Source organism: Lactuca serriola, chromosome 8 (assembly GCF_051521515.1).
Source record: "Lactuca serriola cultivar US96UC23 chromosome 8, Lser_US96UC23_V15, whole genome shotgun sequence".
Taxonomy (NCBI): Eukaryota; Viridiplantae; Streptophyta; class Magnoliopsida; order Asterales; family Asteraceae; genus Lactuca; species Lactuca serriola.
The window spans coordinates 153,385,451-153,401,007 of NC_136415.1; the positions used below are offsets into that span (position 1 = coordinate 153,385,451).

At 33.0% G+C, this 15,557-nt stretch overlaps 1 non-coding gene across 1 annotated transcript; it reads left to right on the forward strand.

Moving 5' to 3' along the window:
- Positions 1-751: 751 nt before the first annotated feature.
- LOC145071546 (small nucleolar RNA R71) lies at positions 752-857 on the forward strand. The gene has a single exon (XR_013690555.1). It is a non-coding gene; the product is annotated as a small nucleolar RNA R71 (small nucleolar RNA).
- Positions 858-15,557: the final 14,700 nt, after the last annotated feature.

Below are 15,557 nucleotides of genomic sequence, written 5' to 3' on the forward strand. Positions count from 1 at the left end.
CTTCATTTCGGGATTTTTCGAGGACAGCTTCTCATGAACCAGAGTGGCTAGTTGACCAATTTGCATTTCAAGATTATTGATGGAGGCTTGTTGGTTTTTTTATTAAAGCTTGTTGTTCTACCATCAATGCATGATGATTCTTTACCAAAGTTCTTTGTTCATTAATAGCAGAATCAGTAGCCTCGTGTCTCTTTTCCGAAACTTCCATAAACTTCATCAACATGGTCTCTAGATCGGGTTTCTTCTCAGCTGGTGGCTGCTCCTTTTGGTAGAAGCCTCGGCTTGTTTGCCTATACTTTTCTTCTTTTTTCTTCTTATACTCTTCATATGGCAGCCACTCCTTCTTTGGTTTCCTCCAGTCTTCATCATACTTGTCCCCACTCGAGTAGCACACTTGAGCTTTCTGTTCCCAAACTCATCTAAATTGCAGTCCTTGGTCAAGTGTGGACCACTACACCTCTCGCAACCCACTCTTATGGCATGAATTGAGTGGTCCATTTGTGTCAACCTCCGATCCATATTATTTAGCATAGCCATCATGGCTGCTATTTCTTCACTTTGGGTCCCTCCACCGCCTTTGATTCCATCTTGCCTAGGGTTATGGTATTCGCAAGAGTGCTTCACAAATTCTTCAATCAGCTCCTTGACCTCCCTTGCATTTTTCTTTGTCAAAGGTCCTTGAGATTCAAGGAGTTGTCTTGTCATAACGTTGACCCCATCATAGAAAATCGACATCTCTTATTGCACATTAAGATCATGCTGAGGGCAATTTCTGAGCAAGCCCTTGTACCGCTCCCATGCTTCGTATAATGACTCCCCGGCTGTTGTTCAAAGTTGGCTATTGCCTTCTTAAGTTTAGCTATCTTGGATGGTGGGCAAAACTGGTCCAGAAATTGCTCACGCATTTGAGCCCAAGTGGTGATTGTACCCGGTGGAAGTGATTTTAACCACTCTTTAGCATCTCCCTTGAAAGTAATGGGAAGCATCCTGAGTAGTACGGTGTTTCTATTGACATTTGGGACATTGAAGTAATCCGCAATGTCATTGACTTCATCTAGATGCTTAAAAGCATCCTCATGATCTTTCCCATAAAATGGGATTTCGTTCAGTGCAGTCAAGATGTGCCCCTTCAGCTCAAATGTGGCAGTGGCAGGTATTGCGGGTTGGACTAAACCGGGTCCCACATCTTCTTGGATCCGCTTCTTGTAAGCTCCCATGGACATCTCTTCAATGTCTGCCATCTCGTTCCTTGGCTCGTTCTCGGGTTCGCTCGTATGTTCTTCAAATTCAGGCTCGGTATCGTATTCGGATTCGGTTTGGACGGGTATTTGATCCAAGTCTTCAAGCTTGCTCTTGTTCTTTGAGGATGAACTTGACTCTCCTGTCTTCTTTCCTGACTTCCTTGAAAGTGTTGACTTTTGTTCTTGCAATGGCGTCTTCTTATCAGTCTTTTTGTGAAGTGCAACTTCTGGATCTTCAATCGGTGGCACCAAAGGTGTGGTAGAACCGTTGGTCATGAACTCCTGCAACTCGAAAAAATAAAAACATAAAACTGAACTAAAATAGGAAAATACTAAAAACTAAAAATCACAGCTCTCACGTCGTTAGTTTATAAAGCTCACGTCGTGAATTCTGTGACATAAACAAAAATAAAAATTTTTGCTAAAATAATATGCTAATAAACTAAGCTAATAAACATAAATAACTAATTAACTTTTTGCAGATTTTATCCCAATAAAAGGGTCGATTAATCTAATGCAACTAAATAAACTAATAAATTGGTTGTTCCCCGGCAACAGCGCCAAAAACTTGATGTGCACGAAAGTACCCACTAATTTTAATATTTATAACCTAACAAACTTAGACTAACTATGCACTTATAGGTAGTGTACCTAGTCAGATTATAGTATAGCTTGGGTAAGTCGGGTGTCGATCACAGGGAACGGTGTTATTAATTTATATATTTACTAGTAAATTAATCTAACTGTTAATAAGATAAAAGGGTTTGTATCTAATATTGCAAGTTTAGATAAACTTAATTCTTTAACAAAAACTCAATCTATAAACAAAATACTTCTATTAGTTTGAATCCAATTTCACTCAATGGTTATACATTAGCCAAGACTATTACCGTTGGTTACCAGTTTAAGAAGTATTAGCAGTTTAGTTCTAAACCTACTAATTATTAATCAATTCATGTAAATCTACGTGTGGTCACACAATAGTTAACACATAATCTATTATTAAGTAAGATTGGAGTTATGCAGATTGATTAATCAAAACACAGTTACATTCATAATATGAGTTCTCTAACACATCTTAATTCAATGATTCAATTACTTATCTAAGATTGGTTTGATCTTAGCTCTAATAAACTAGTGTTCACTTTTTTATTAGGTATTCATATTCATGCAGATTTGTGTTCACTAACTACACAGAACAAGAATTTAAAGCAATTAAATCATTAACTAAACATGCTAGGTAAAATCAATCAACAGAAGCATATAACCAACAGATAAAGGCTAATCTAATGTATTCAAACCGTGAGTTCCAGCTTCATCTAGCTAACAGAAGTAGCTAGATTTAGCTGGACATATTAACAACTAAACAGTCAAAAGCTATAATCAAAAACATGATAAATGTACCAAGTTTATAAAGCAAATTATGAACTTCCTCTTCTTTGATGTTGAAAACCACTTCCAGAACTCTTTTTCCTCTAAAATTCGCCTTCTGGAATCTCTTTCTTCTGCCAAAAGTCTCTTCAATTTGTAATGGTAATGGATATATATAGTTTCCTGATTTTAATAATTCACGTCGTGAACAATAAAATATTCACGTCGTGAATACAAGATAACCGTGCTCGGCAAGGATTCCTTCACCCGCATACATATCTTCTAGAACTTAAGCTCACGTCGTGAATCTTCCAGTTCTCACGACGTGAAAACGCTTTTTCCTGATTTTCTTGTCCTTTAATCTTTTAACTCCCAAAGTTTCTTCATTTAATGTTTTTAGTCCCTTTTCTTCAAGATGTCTTCTTATTGGCTGCAAATAACATTTAAACTCATAAGTACCATTATTCTAAACAAATTACCAACTTATATACAAAAATGTACTTAAATATTGCCTAAAAATAGGTATAAATATGGCAATATCAGAGCTTACCGCGTTTACTGGACGAGTTCGGAAAAAAAGGAGGGGTTGGTCAAGCTAAGTTTTCATAAACGAATTTTCGTGAAATTATTTTTTTTAAAATACATTGTTTTCACAAATTTAATTCAACGTATAAATTATTGGCTCAAGCTTAGTGTAACTTATTAAATATAATTATGAATCGTTAATATAAAGTATTGAGACTGTTGTCCAGGTAGTTATTTAATTGGAAATCTGATCATGTGACAAAAAAAAGAGTGAATTAGTTTAGTTTAAGTTTTTATTTTCCTTTTATTCTAAATTTCTTTTTAGGTTATCCACATCTTTCCATTTGTTTATAATGTTTTATTCTTTTTTTTACTTGAAGACAAGTAAGGTTTAAGCTTGGGGAGATTTGATAGATGTCGTTTTACGCATATTTTAGGGTAGTTTTCATTATTATTTAGTATCATATTTTGTACATTTGCATTTCATTTGTTTAAATAATGTTCATCTCATATATTTTTTTAGAATTCCCGTACTGCTCACGTTTTTATGTCAATTCCAGATAGTTCGATTGGAGCAGTGCTTTGGGAGCAGCTGGATGTGCCTTTGGAGCTTAAAATGTAGCTTGGGACTTATGAAGGATTATGAGGAATGTTTGGAAGATTCTTTGGTCAAGGAACATTCAATTGAATTGATCACACGAACATAGAATATGCAATCTAAAGTTAAAGGATGTTGTTGGCAGCTTTGACCCCCTGTCGGTATTTTGCCCATATCTCGAGAACCGTAACTCCAATTAACACGATTCAAAATGATATGAAAAGTAGACGAAATTTAGGAGTTCTTAGGCACAACATGCGATTGCAGGTTGCCTTTATGCGATCGGATGGGGCCTTTTTGCGATCGCAGGTTAGGTCGCAACTTGGATTCGAGGTTTTATAGTGCCAAAAATTCATCCGGAAGCAAAAAATGAAAACCTGTGATTGTAGGGTGTGTACATGCAATCGCAGGTTGGCCAAAAAGTGTCAAAATAGCATCCTACTTCATTAAAAAGGCATGAGACGCGTTTTCTTCAAAACCTACAATCGCAAGTTGACCCCATGCGATCGCATGCGCGTCATTTTTGCTACTGGACGTATAAATAGACCCTGATAGCATTCTAATAACCTAAGTTGGCGATCCCAGTGGTAGCAGACGACGAAAATACGATTTTGGAGGCGTTTTTTCTCTGATTTTTGGGATTTCTGAAGATCTTAAGACTGTGGATCATCTCCTTCAAGTGGATTAGTAAGATTAGTTGTTTGATGTCTCTTTTCATTTGTTTTTATCAGATTTTTGCCATGTCTGCCTAAACCCTAGTTTTTAGTTTTGCAAAGACGAGTACTTTTCATGTGATTGATCATTAGATCTGGTTTTTGAGTTGTGTTCTTATCTAGATTCTTCAGTTTTGTTCTTAATGAATGTTTGATTTTTATTCTTGTTAGCCTTATCACCTAACTAGGGTTTTATCATTCCAGTTAATCAGTTAATAGAATCCGTAATTGTTCTTTTCAACTGGTAAAAGTAACAAGTAATAAATCGATTCCGTGTTTGGGATTTGACTTTATTATAAACTGTAAAAATCATATCTTTACATTTCCGAGCCTATGAGAAGTATTGAATATTGCTGGGAATTTTACATAGATTATATTGCAACTTTTGTGATCTTAATTAAGAGCTTGTTTGATTAGACAGTAAAAAGTTAGGGTTAATTGAAGAGCTTGTTTTGGTTCAATAAATAAGATAAAAGAGAAATTACTATAGCTTGTTAGTTTTTCTCAGTACCAACTTAGATAAAACGCATCTCAAATAACCGGATCTGGGTTGATTGCATGATTAGGAAAGTCGTAGCAGAGCTAAAGTCGTTTTTTATATTCATTTTTGTTTACTTTATTATCACTGCATTTTTAGTTTTTTAGTTTATAATTAAAACCCCCCCTTTTATATTATGTTTCTTGACTAGATGTGCCTGATGCAAAAAGGCATTGACTTTTAGGCTGTGTCCCTGAGGATTCGACCCTGTTTCCATGTGATATCTTTTTAGTGCATTCCAAGCAGTGATAAATTTATTTGTTTAATATGTGTGTGGCAGCCTGTTAATACTCTTCTTATCTCACAAAGTTAAGGAAGTATGGCATGATCAGGACTTTAAATATCTATATGATAGAACTATTTATTTTTATATCATTCACTTGGGTATGTTATACTTCATGTGACACTACTAATTGATACTATGAGCTGATTTTTTGAAAGCAATAATCAACTGATTATAGGTGAATGGTATTTCGTGTTGAAGATACAACAAGTGTTGTTATATTTGAAACAATAAATGTTTTGTACCTACTCTTATAGGAACATGTAACAATTGAAATTTATCAATAAATCTAGATTTACTTACATTTTAATGGATGTTTACATTCATTTTATGAAATGATGTATTCTATGTAAAGAATATTTTCTCATAATATCATTTATAAAGTAAATCTTATATGTTTTTTCATAAAATTAATAGTTCTAAAGATAACACATGAAAATCAAATGATCTTTTGTTCAAACTTATCTATGTCATAATCATCATGACTATATAAATAAGAAACACATATACCAACTTCAAAATGGTAGAATTCTTGAAGGCAAATGAGCTTGATTCATTAGATATATTTGAATCATATTCATACGAAAAGATGATTCACAAGTGTCTTTATCAATCCATGATAGATTTGGGATATATGCTAGATCACTATCACTGACGACTTTTATTCGTTATTGTTGCAACTTTTGATTTTCTTGAAAAAAGTTCATACTGAAGATTGAAATACAACTTAATGAGACCATCATTAACCTTTCGTTGTGATAAAGAAAATAATTTTTATAAACTAATTCTACTTCGAACATCTTGAGAGTTGTGGAATTGATTTACAACTCATTCTGTCAAAAACACTAACTCGTCATTTGCACAATTCTTGTGGCACAGGATCACCTCATCACTTGGATTTTTCTTATGATGCTCGAGGTAGCCTTCATATTTTCTAGTGGGATAGCGTCCCCTGGCCACTGGCCAAATGTCGATAGTAATTTATTTTTAATAGGATAACATAGGCCTTACGGTCTATTATATAATGTTTTAAAGAACTATTTACTTTATAATTATTTAGAGTTTTTCTCACTGCAATTAATATATATTGAATATATATGTTTCCAACCAAACAAGTAGATTAAATACTTTCATTAGACTAATAATGGAATGCTCAATCCTTATCTAAACGGTATATAGTTATGGAGCTTATGTTAGACAATAAGATTGAATCACTCTAGTATCTAGTAATTGCATTTATGTAGACTATCCTAAATGATTGTTTAGGATTAAGTTTCTATAATCGCATTGATTTTCATTCCTGAAGACATTACGCTTAGAAAGATCCTTTTCAAAGTGGGAGCAATATGGAACTTAAAGAGCGAAACAACCATAAAATAAATGCATCATAGTTTTAAACAAGCAAGTTCTTTCAACCATTGTTGAATCTATTCAATATTTAATCGGAAACTAATAAGACACATAGAGATGCATTCATGTGTAATTATCACGTATTGGCTTGATTAATCTTCCTCGATATATTACGAATAAAAGAGTAAGTGAGTTTTTCAGAGAAGAAAGCAAACATGAATAGAAATATTTTCATATTTATGCTAACATCTCAACGTAAGAATATTCTTTCTTATAAGATAACTACATAGTGTGGTTTAACTATAAATCAAGATGACTCTTGTATGTTCTATAATGCTAGTGAGAGCACAGTAACATTCCTAGTCTTATATGTAGTCAACATACTAATTCTTGGAATAAAGATCTATATAGATAGATTACGACAACTTAAAAGATTAAGTAAAATTGCTTCAATTATCAGGGATCTTGAAGAGCTTAAGATATAAGACTTTCAAAGAGTTTATCTTCTCAATAACACATTACATGATTTTGAGCATCCTACAGAAACCTAGTACAATGTTTTGAACTAGATAATATGAATGTATTCCATATGTTGTTGCAATTGGATTAATCATATATGTCATGATTATGCATGAAGGCTAGATATGTCATATGCTTAGAGCATGTTGAATAAATACGAATATAATCTTAGAATAAGTCATGGTATAACTTATATAAACATTTTAAAGTACTAGCGAGAACTAGAGAAATGTTCCTAATATGTAGAGTATTCAAAAGAACTATATCTTTAAGTTGTTACACATATGCTAAACTTCCAAATAGATTGACATGATTCTCAATCAGAATCGGGCGTGACCTCATTTTAAATGAAGGAGAAAGTTACATGGATAGTGGTTCCATGAAGATTTTAATTACAGTTACACATCAGAGTTATATATTGTTGTTCGGGGATCCACATATGAACATATTTATATGTTTAGTTCATTTATGACTGTGAATAATCTCATTACACATGTATTGGTATCTAAGTGATATTTAAGCATCTAATACATTCTCAATGGTTTTCTCTCTTTCTCTTTCTCTCTCTCTATCTCTCTCTCTCTCTCTCTCTATATATATATATATATATATATATATATATATATATATATATATATATATAAAACTGAAAATGTTGGTATTTGCAAAGTTTATACACATCAAGTTTATCGAATCTACTTAACTAAATTTCTTCACTAGATAAAGCATGAAAGCCAAGATGGTGCTATAGGATCTTGTTTTTCTAAGTGATTGGAAATAATACAAATTTAGTATTTGTATATTAGAACAATACAAGCAACATATATTGTAATGATTTGATATATTAGATATAGTTTTTCATTAAATAATTCTTGTGTTCTATATTAGAATATTTAATCCTTGAATAACTTGGTTATTCTCAATTTGCATAGTTGTGGGAGCATTTATGAGGTAAGACTAATATAAATGGATTGCTTGATTTTCAATGAGATGAAAATAACTAGAGTTGCTACCAACTTCATATGTACTTGATTGGAGAACAAGTATTGGACCTGACCCTCATCAAAATCACTTTGTGGATCATAGTCATAAGTAATGGTTGATAAAAGGTAGTATATTTGTATTCTTCGACCTGAGATATATATTAGGGACTTGAGTGTAGGAGTTTTTGTGCTTTGATAAGGCTTAATGATGTGCCGTACAAGGCAGTTATAAAGGTAATCGTTGGGTATAATATGAAGTACATGAAAGTCATATATAGTCAAGATGGTATTTGTTTCCTCGTATTCATTAAGAGTAAGACATCTAAGGCCTTACTAAAAGTTGAAAACTAAATGAGATTGATCATGATCCGTATCTCATCTTCAATGCGATGTTTTAGATAAAGGAATAACTGATACCCTATCTTAGTAACAATTGTAGCTTTGATCTCCTATAATTGGTTGTTGATGAAACGTCACCTTTCATTTTTTGTAAGGGGGCAGTAGCATGTTGCTAGATGCCAACTACTGTCTATGTCAATCTGTAATGAATTTTGTGGAAGTAGGAGATTGTTCGATCTATATGCTTAAGAATCATTATTGAATTATATTATTAATAGCATATGATCCTATAGGGATACAACTTTATCAAGATGACACATTTTGAATATTTATTATTTATATGATTATTCATAAATAATATCAACTCTTGTATTTAATTAGGGAATAATTACCTTTCTGTGAAAATAATAATTAAACTGAGAATAACTAGTTATTATATCATATGGTATGATTTATTAAGTCTTGTAAAAAGTTTTGGATACTTTGGTAAACTACAGACTACTAGCTTGTTACATCCCTAAATTTACGGTTATTTTAAAACTTTTTATTTATGCTTATTTTAAAACAGAATATTTCTTTTGTTGCGGAATTGGTCCTAAAAATATTATTTCAGTGTGAGATAATATTAACATTAAAGATGTTCGAAGAAAAATTCAATATTGATATCTTTTCAAAACTTGTGATGTCATAACCGACACAAAACATCAGCGTAAACGTAGGCCTTACATCATCTTTTATTCGATAGACTCTATCTCCTCAAGTCTCTCATCAAGTTCGAACATCAATATATTTGTACTACATCTTGTGATACAAAGAAACTGAGTGGGTCGGGTTGGTAAACCTAGTGAGTAAATAGAGATATCAATCCCACAATGTTATAATATATATATATATATATATATATATATATATATATATATATATATATATATATATATATATATTAGTAATATTGTAAAATTGGATGCCGTGGAATTTGAGCAAAACCACACATTTCCACTTTCAATTACCTAAATGTCTAACAGTAATTCTTAGTATAGTTTCATAATCCTTGTGACCATGATAATTATAATCCAGATTCCTCACTAATCCTAATGTCTACATCAAGATCTATCAAGTAAGGATCAGCCAGGCAGGACAGTTAGGAGGCAGGACCATTTTGGCATAATAACTTTTCTAAAATCCAACAACCAAGCGAACATGAGCATTCTAGACACCTCTCTTGTAAGTAGATCGATCAGTATAATGACATCCAATTACCGATCAATCTTATTTATAGGTTCATAATAACGACTTATGACTATAAATAAAAGTTACATTGAAACGACTAGGGTATAGCTTAACTTACAGAGGTTCTTCCTAACAAAAGTTAGGAAATTGCAAGGCAGAGCTTCTACTCACTAGCTACTACTAATTTAAGGGTCGTAGGGCTTCGCTGGAGACTAGAATTAAGGGAAAATAGGATAAAATCGAAAGCAACTCGAGAGAGAAGATATTGGAAGGTGTGGGAAGGGGTGCATGTCGTGCATTTTAAGGATATGTCCCCCCAACCACTTTGTGTCATGTGTCGGCCTGTCTGTGGTTCGCGTTTTCACCTTCTAGAAGCGCACATCACGCAACCGGCGTGCACCTGGTGTGCACTGTACGAGGTGCAAATCGGAGATTTTGTAAATTCAATAACTTCTTCATATGGCCTCTGTTTTCAATGTTCTTTATATCCAGGAAAAACGATTGACGAGATGTACAACTTTGCTCTAGACTCCATTAGCTATTTCTGACGTTATTTTTCATCCCTATTTTTAAAATATTAAATGATTTTGTTAAAATCATAACTCTCTCATACGGACTCTGTTTTTGGCATTCTTTTTCTCAAAATTCTTATCTTAAAGAGTACTACGATTTTCCTTTTGGTGACATTAGCTAAAAGTCAACCATTATCTTCGTAGATTTTAACATCACACATTTCTTGTGCGCGATTGACTTTTATATCTTATAAAAATCATATCTAATTCATGCGGAGTCAGATTCCTATGAAATTTATATTTTCGGGATTGGGACAATGTCTACTTTCTAAATATATAATAATATATGTTTTTTAACGCACTTATTTTTACGATTTATGAATGATCCAGTTGATTTTTCCTATTTTTCCTAATATGAAACTTATATTATATCTTAAATGACTAGCTCAATTTTATGGGCGTTACAATTATCTGCCCCTTAGAATGATTACATCCCAGAATCATCAACAAAAAAGGGCTTGTATATGACTCGGGACGTTAACTTTCCATCCTAGGTGACAATCGTAACTCTTATGTCTTTTCTATTGAGTTTCCAACTCTTAGACTTCTTGAATCTTGAAAGTGCTAAATTTTTGCATTTGCTCTTCCTTCTAAATTTGATCTTCATTGGAGACTACTTCTAGACTTAACCTAAATTTAAGGTCCTTACTTCAACTACCGTAGCATACTGATGGGTCATGTTCTAATGACCTCTCATCGTATGTTGTAGTGGTTAGACTCAGTTCTGTTTGACTCATATTCTATCACAAATGATACCTTTATCCATGTTCTAATGTGATATAAGTACATAGTAGAAGGTAGAAATCTCAAGCTATTGGTTGTTAAGCTCTAACGACGATTAATCTGTCTGTCAATTGCCTCGATCCTTTCCTTCTTCGATCTTTGACTAAAGTCTGACATTACGTCGAATATGGTTCACAGAAATGAGTTTGTCGCTTTATGAATATATTTTAGTTGGACTGGATTTATGATGATTGTAGATTTTGGAACTTAGATCATCTTCTTTGGTCATTATCAAAATAAAGGTAATGATGGAAATGAACAAAATAACTTTACTACTTAGAGACTTAGTAACCTAGTGGTTTTTCCTGATCCAAGTACGTGTCCTGTGCTTCCAGTAGTATAGGTCGCTACTACCTTTCACACCTACTCGTACTCGTCCCAAGTATTGTCTTGTTGTCCACTAAGTTCTATTCGTAAAATCATAAAACAAGTTAACACATAACAATATATCCAAATAAGCAAATGTCCTAATAGACTCTTGTAGACTTTTTTCCTCGCGTATCATCACCCACTATTCTTCTTCTACTTGATTGGCGGTGGAAACGCAAGACAATGGGACAAATTCAAGAGTTACACCAAAACTTCTATCATTGATATCTTCACGATAGGTATCATTTACTATCGTAAGCCTTCTCATTTGCTCATTATCATGATGTTTTGTACACCGAAGCAGGTGTTTGGTGTACCGAAACAAGAATATAGATAGAGAAGGTTTAGACACGTAATCCTCCTTGTTACTTCGAAAATTTATATGCTAGTTCTAATACCGTAGTTAAACATTTAGAAACTTGAACACATAAAATTTACCATTTCTAGGTCGACAACAGACCTTAAATATAATTAAGAAATAGCAATTTAGGCAACCTAAAGCAACCTACAAATCATTTAGCACATAAAATAAAATTAGGCATCTTATGCTAAAGTAAGCTAGTGCACGTGTTAATTCAGTTGTACTACCTAAAATAATATGGACACACACCTCATGATCATTGCTTAGCATTCTAAGTTTAAGTCTAGAAATTCCAAAAAATTTCTAGTTTGCTTATACTAATGCTCTGATACCAACTATGAAATCCCCGAATTTACGGTAATTTTAAAACTTTTTATTTATGCTTATTTTAAAACAAAATATTTCTTTTGTTTCATAATTGATCCCAAATATATTATTTCAATGTGAGAGAATATTAACATTTTCCGAAGAAACGTTCAATATTGATAACTTTTCAAAACTTGGGATATCATAACCGATACAAAACATAAGCATAAACGTAGGCCTTACATCATCCTTCATTCGATGTTCAATATCTCCTCGAATCTCTCATCAAGTCCAAAAATCAGTACCTTTGTACTGCATCCTATGATACAAAGAAACTGAGTAGGTCACGTTGGGAAACTTGGTGAGTAAATAGGGATTTCAATCCCACAATGTTATTATATATATATATATATATATATATTAATAATATTGTAAAACCAATTATTACCAAACAATATAGATATGCAACCGATTTGGATATCTACATACCCTCATACCTAATCCTACCCGTACCCAATCGATCCTTACAGATCCTAGTCTATGATTATCTGGAGGGATTATCCTGCCTGATGAACCGTTTAGAAATATGCAAACATATGACTAAAATTTTCTGATTAGGACCTACCATTTCTGGTTATCCTAGAATATGTATACATACCATTACATTTGTTTTATTAGCACCTACCATTTATGGTTATCCAAGGTTATGCATACATACCATTACACGTGTCTGATCGGGACCCACCATATCTAGTCATCCTAATGGGAACACTATATCGTACGGAGCTATTGTACATTAACACCTGAAAGTGTCAAGGAACAAAATTATACTCTCCAATCCTAGCTTACACACACAGACACACACTTCCTAAACGAGACTACCCAATACCCAACTTAATTGAATTAGTTGTATATTATTAACACGCATAGCTATCAAAACTCTAATACCAACTTTGTCTAGATAACACTTACCTATCTTAGTGTATATATATATATATATATATATTTAGCATAGAGTAGTTTAAGTATTAATATACTTTCGTCTATTTCTCTAATTATTTTATGTTATTGTTATCATGAAAAAATAGACATATACCTTTTTATCATATATAGAACCATATCTAGTTCACATGTCATATATTCTATGATACATTTCTAACACATAAACCAAAAAATAAGCATATAGCTCGCACATAAACTTTCTAACATATATTTAGTACTTTTATTACAATTATATTCATGAAATGGACTACGCACTCACTTGATAAAAATGGATGCCGTAGAATTTGGGCAGAACCTCGCCTTACCATTTTTAATGACCTAAATGTATAACACTAAGTCTTAGTCTTGTTTCATAATCCTGGTGACCATAATATTATACTCTATATTCCTCATTAATCTCAATGTCTACACCAACATCTATCAAGTAAAGATCAGTCAAGCAGGACAATTGGCAGGCAGGACCATTTCGGCATAACAACTTTTTTTGAAATCCCACAATCAAGCCAAAATGACCATTCTAGACATCTGTCGTGTAAGTAGACTGATTAGTATAATGACATGGAATTACTAATAAATCATATTTATAGGTTCATAAAAATGACTTAGGACTATAAATATAAGTTACATTAATAAACTAGAGTGTAGCTTAACCTACAAAGGTTCTTCCTGACAAAAGTAAGAATATTGCACTCGCAGAGCTTCTACTTGCTAGTTACTACTACTTCAGAGGTCGCAGGGCTTCGCTAAAGACTAAAACTAGCGGAAGACCTGCTAAAATCCAAAGCAACTCGAGAGAGAAGATCTTGGGAGGTGTGGGAAGGGAATGAGGCTTATCCTCCTATTAATAGTCGTTTTGTGGTGAACGGCGTGCAAAGGAGGTGAACGTTGTGAATTTTAAGACTACGTCTCCCCAGCCGGTTTTTGCAACATGTCAGCTTCTCCGTTGTCCGCGTTTTCACCTTCTATAAATGTGGGTCGCGCACCCGACGTGCACAACCCCGGGCGCAAATCACAGTTTTTGTAAATTTCATAACTTCTTCATCAGACTCCATTTTTGACGTTCTTTATATCCCAGGAAAGCCCTCGATGAGATGTACAACTTTTCTTTAGACTCCATCATCTAATTCTGAATTAATTTTCCGTCCCTATTTTTACAAGATTAAATGATTTTGCTAAAAACATAACTCTCTCGTAGGGACTCCCTTTTTGCCATTCTTTTTCTCAAAATTCCTATCTTAAAGAGTAATACAATTGTGTTTTTGGTGACTTTCGCTGAAAGTCACCCATTATCTTCATAGCTTTTAACATCACACATTCCTTGTGCGTTGCCGACTTTTATATCTTATAAAAATCATATTTAATTCATACAGAGTCGGATTTCTACGACCTGTACTTTATATATATATATATATATATATATATATATATATATATATATATATATATATATATATATATATACGAAAAGGAAATGTGTGGTTGTTAGGTATCTAATATAGGTATAGAACCTTTCAAAAAATAAGTCGTTTTTGGGATAAAAATTAAAACCATTTTCGTTTCCATTTGATTCACTCAACTCTTTATTTTACGCAAACAACATGCCTTCGACCCTACTTCTTTACGACTTACATCATCGACGGAGAACATATATCGGATACGGACTCCCAACATCACATCGACGGGGCCTCTATGAGATTAAAACGTCAAATTTCCTTTTGTTGATGTTTATGCATTCATGTCATTGTCAAACCACCAACACCAAAAACGATTTTAGGTGAACCAATAATTATTTCCAACAACATCAGCAGGGCCTCTGTGAAAAAATGATGGTTTAGTACCCATTCATTAGTTTAGTTGAGCATTGATTACCACTAATTTCCTCACTTCTTCAGGTAATAATGATAACCGGTTTGTATCTCTACCCAATTTTCATTAACGTTCAGATTTCCCAACGTCAGGTTTTCTATGATTCAATTTTGGGTTCGATTTCAAATAGATTTCGTTAAAGTTATTTCTTTTTTACATAATCGATCTCAACCTTGATTCTTAATAGATTTAATTCATCGGCGTAATTGGTCTTGTTGTTGTAAATTAGTAAGTCTGTAAGTGGTAAAGGTCATTTAAAGACGCCTTCCAAGTATTTGATGTAATGCTTAAGAATAATTTTCAATCTCCATATAAGGATTTTGATGCCTTCTAAACTAGCATATCTATATGATGTTTGATGGAGTTGATTTTAATGCATTAACATGATTCAAATTTGTTATTTTCTCAATTGTTAACAAAAGGTCATATTCTTAATTTACTATTTGTAGTTTTGTACGACACGTCTTAAGTTCATATGATGGTAACGCCTTGAATTGATGTTTTCTAAATTGAGTTAAAGTTCTTTTCTATGTTTGTAACTCAATTTATTCTTGTGATTTATAAATTTTGGGTATTTATTTCATAGTATGAGGATGATTAGGATGCAT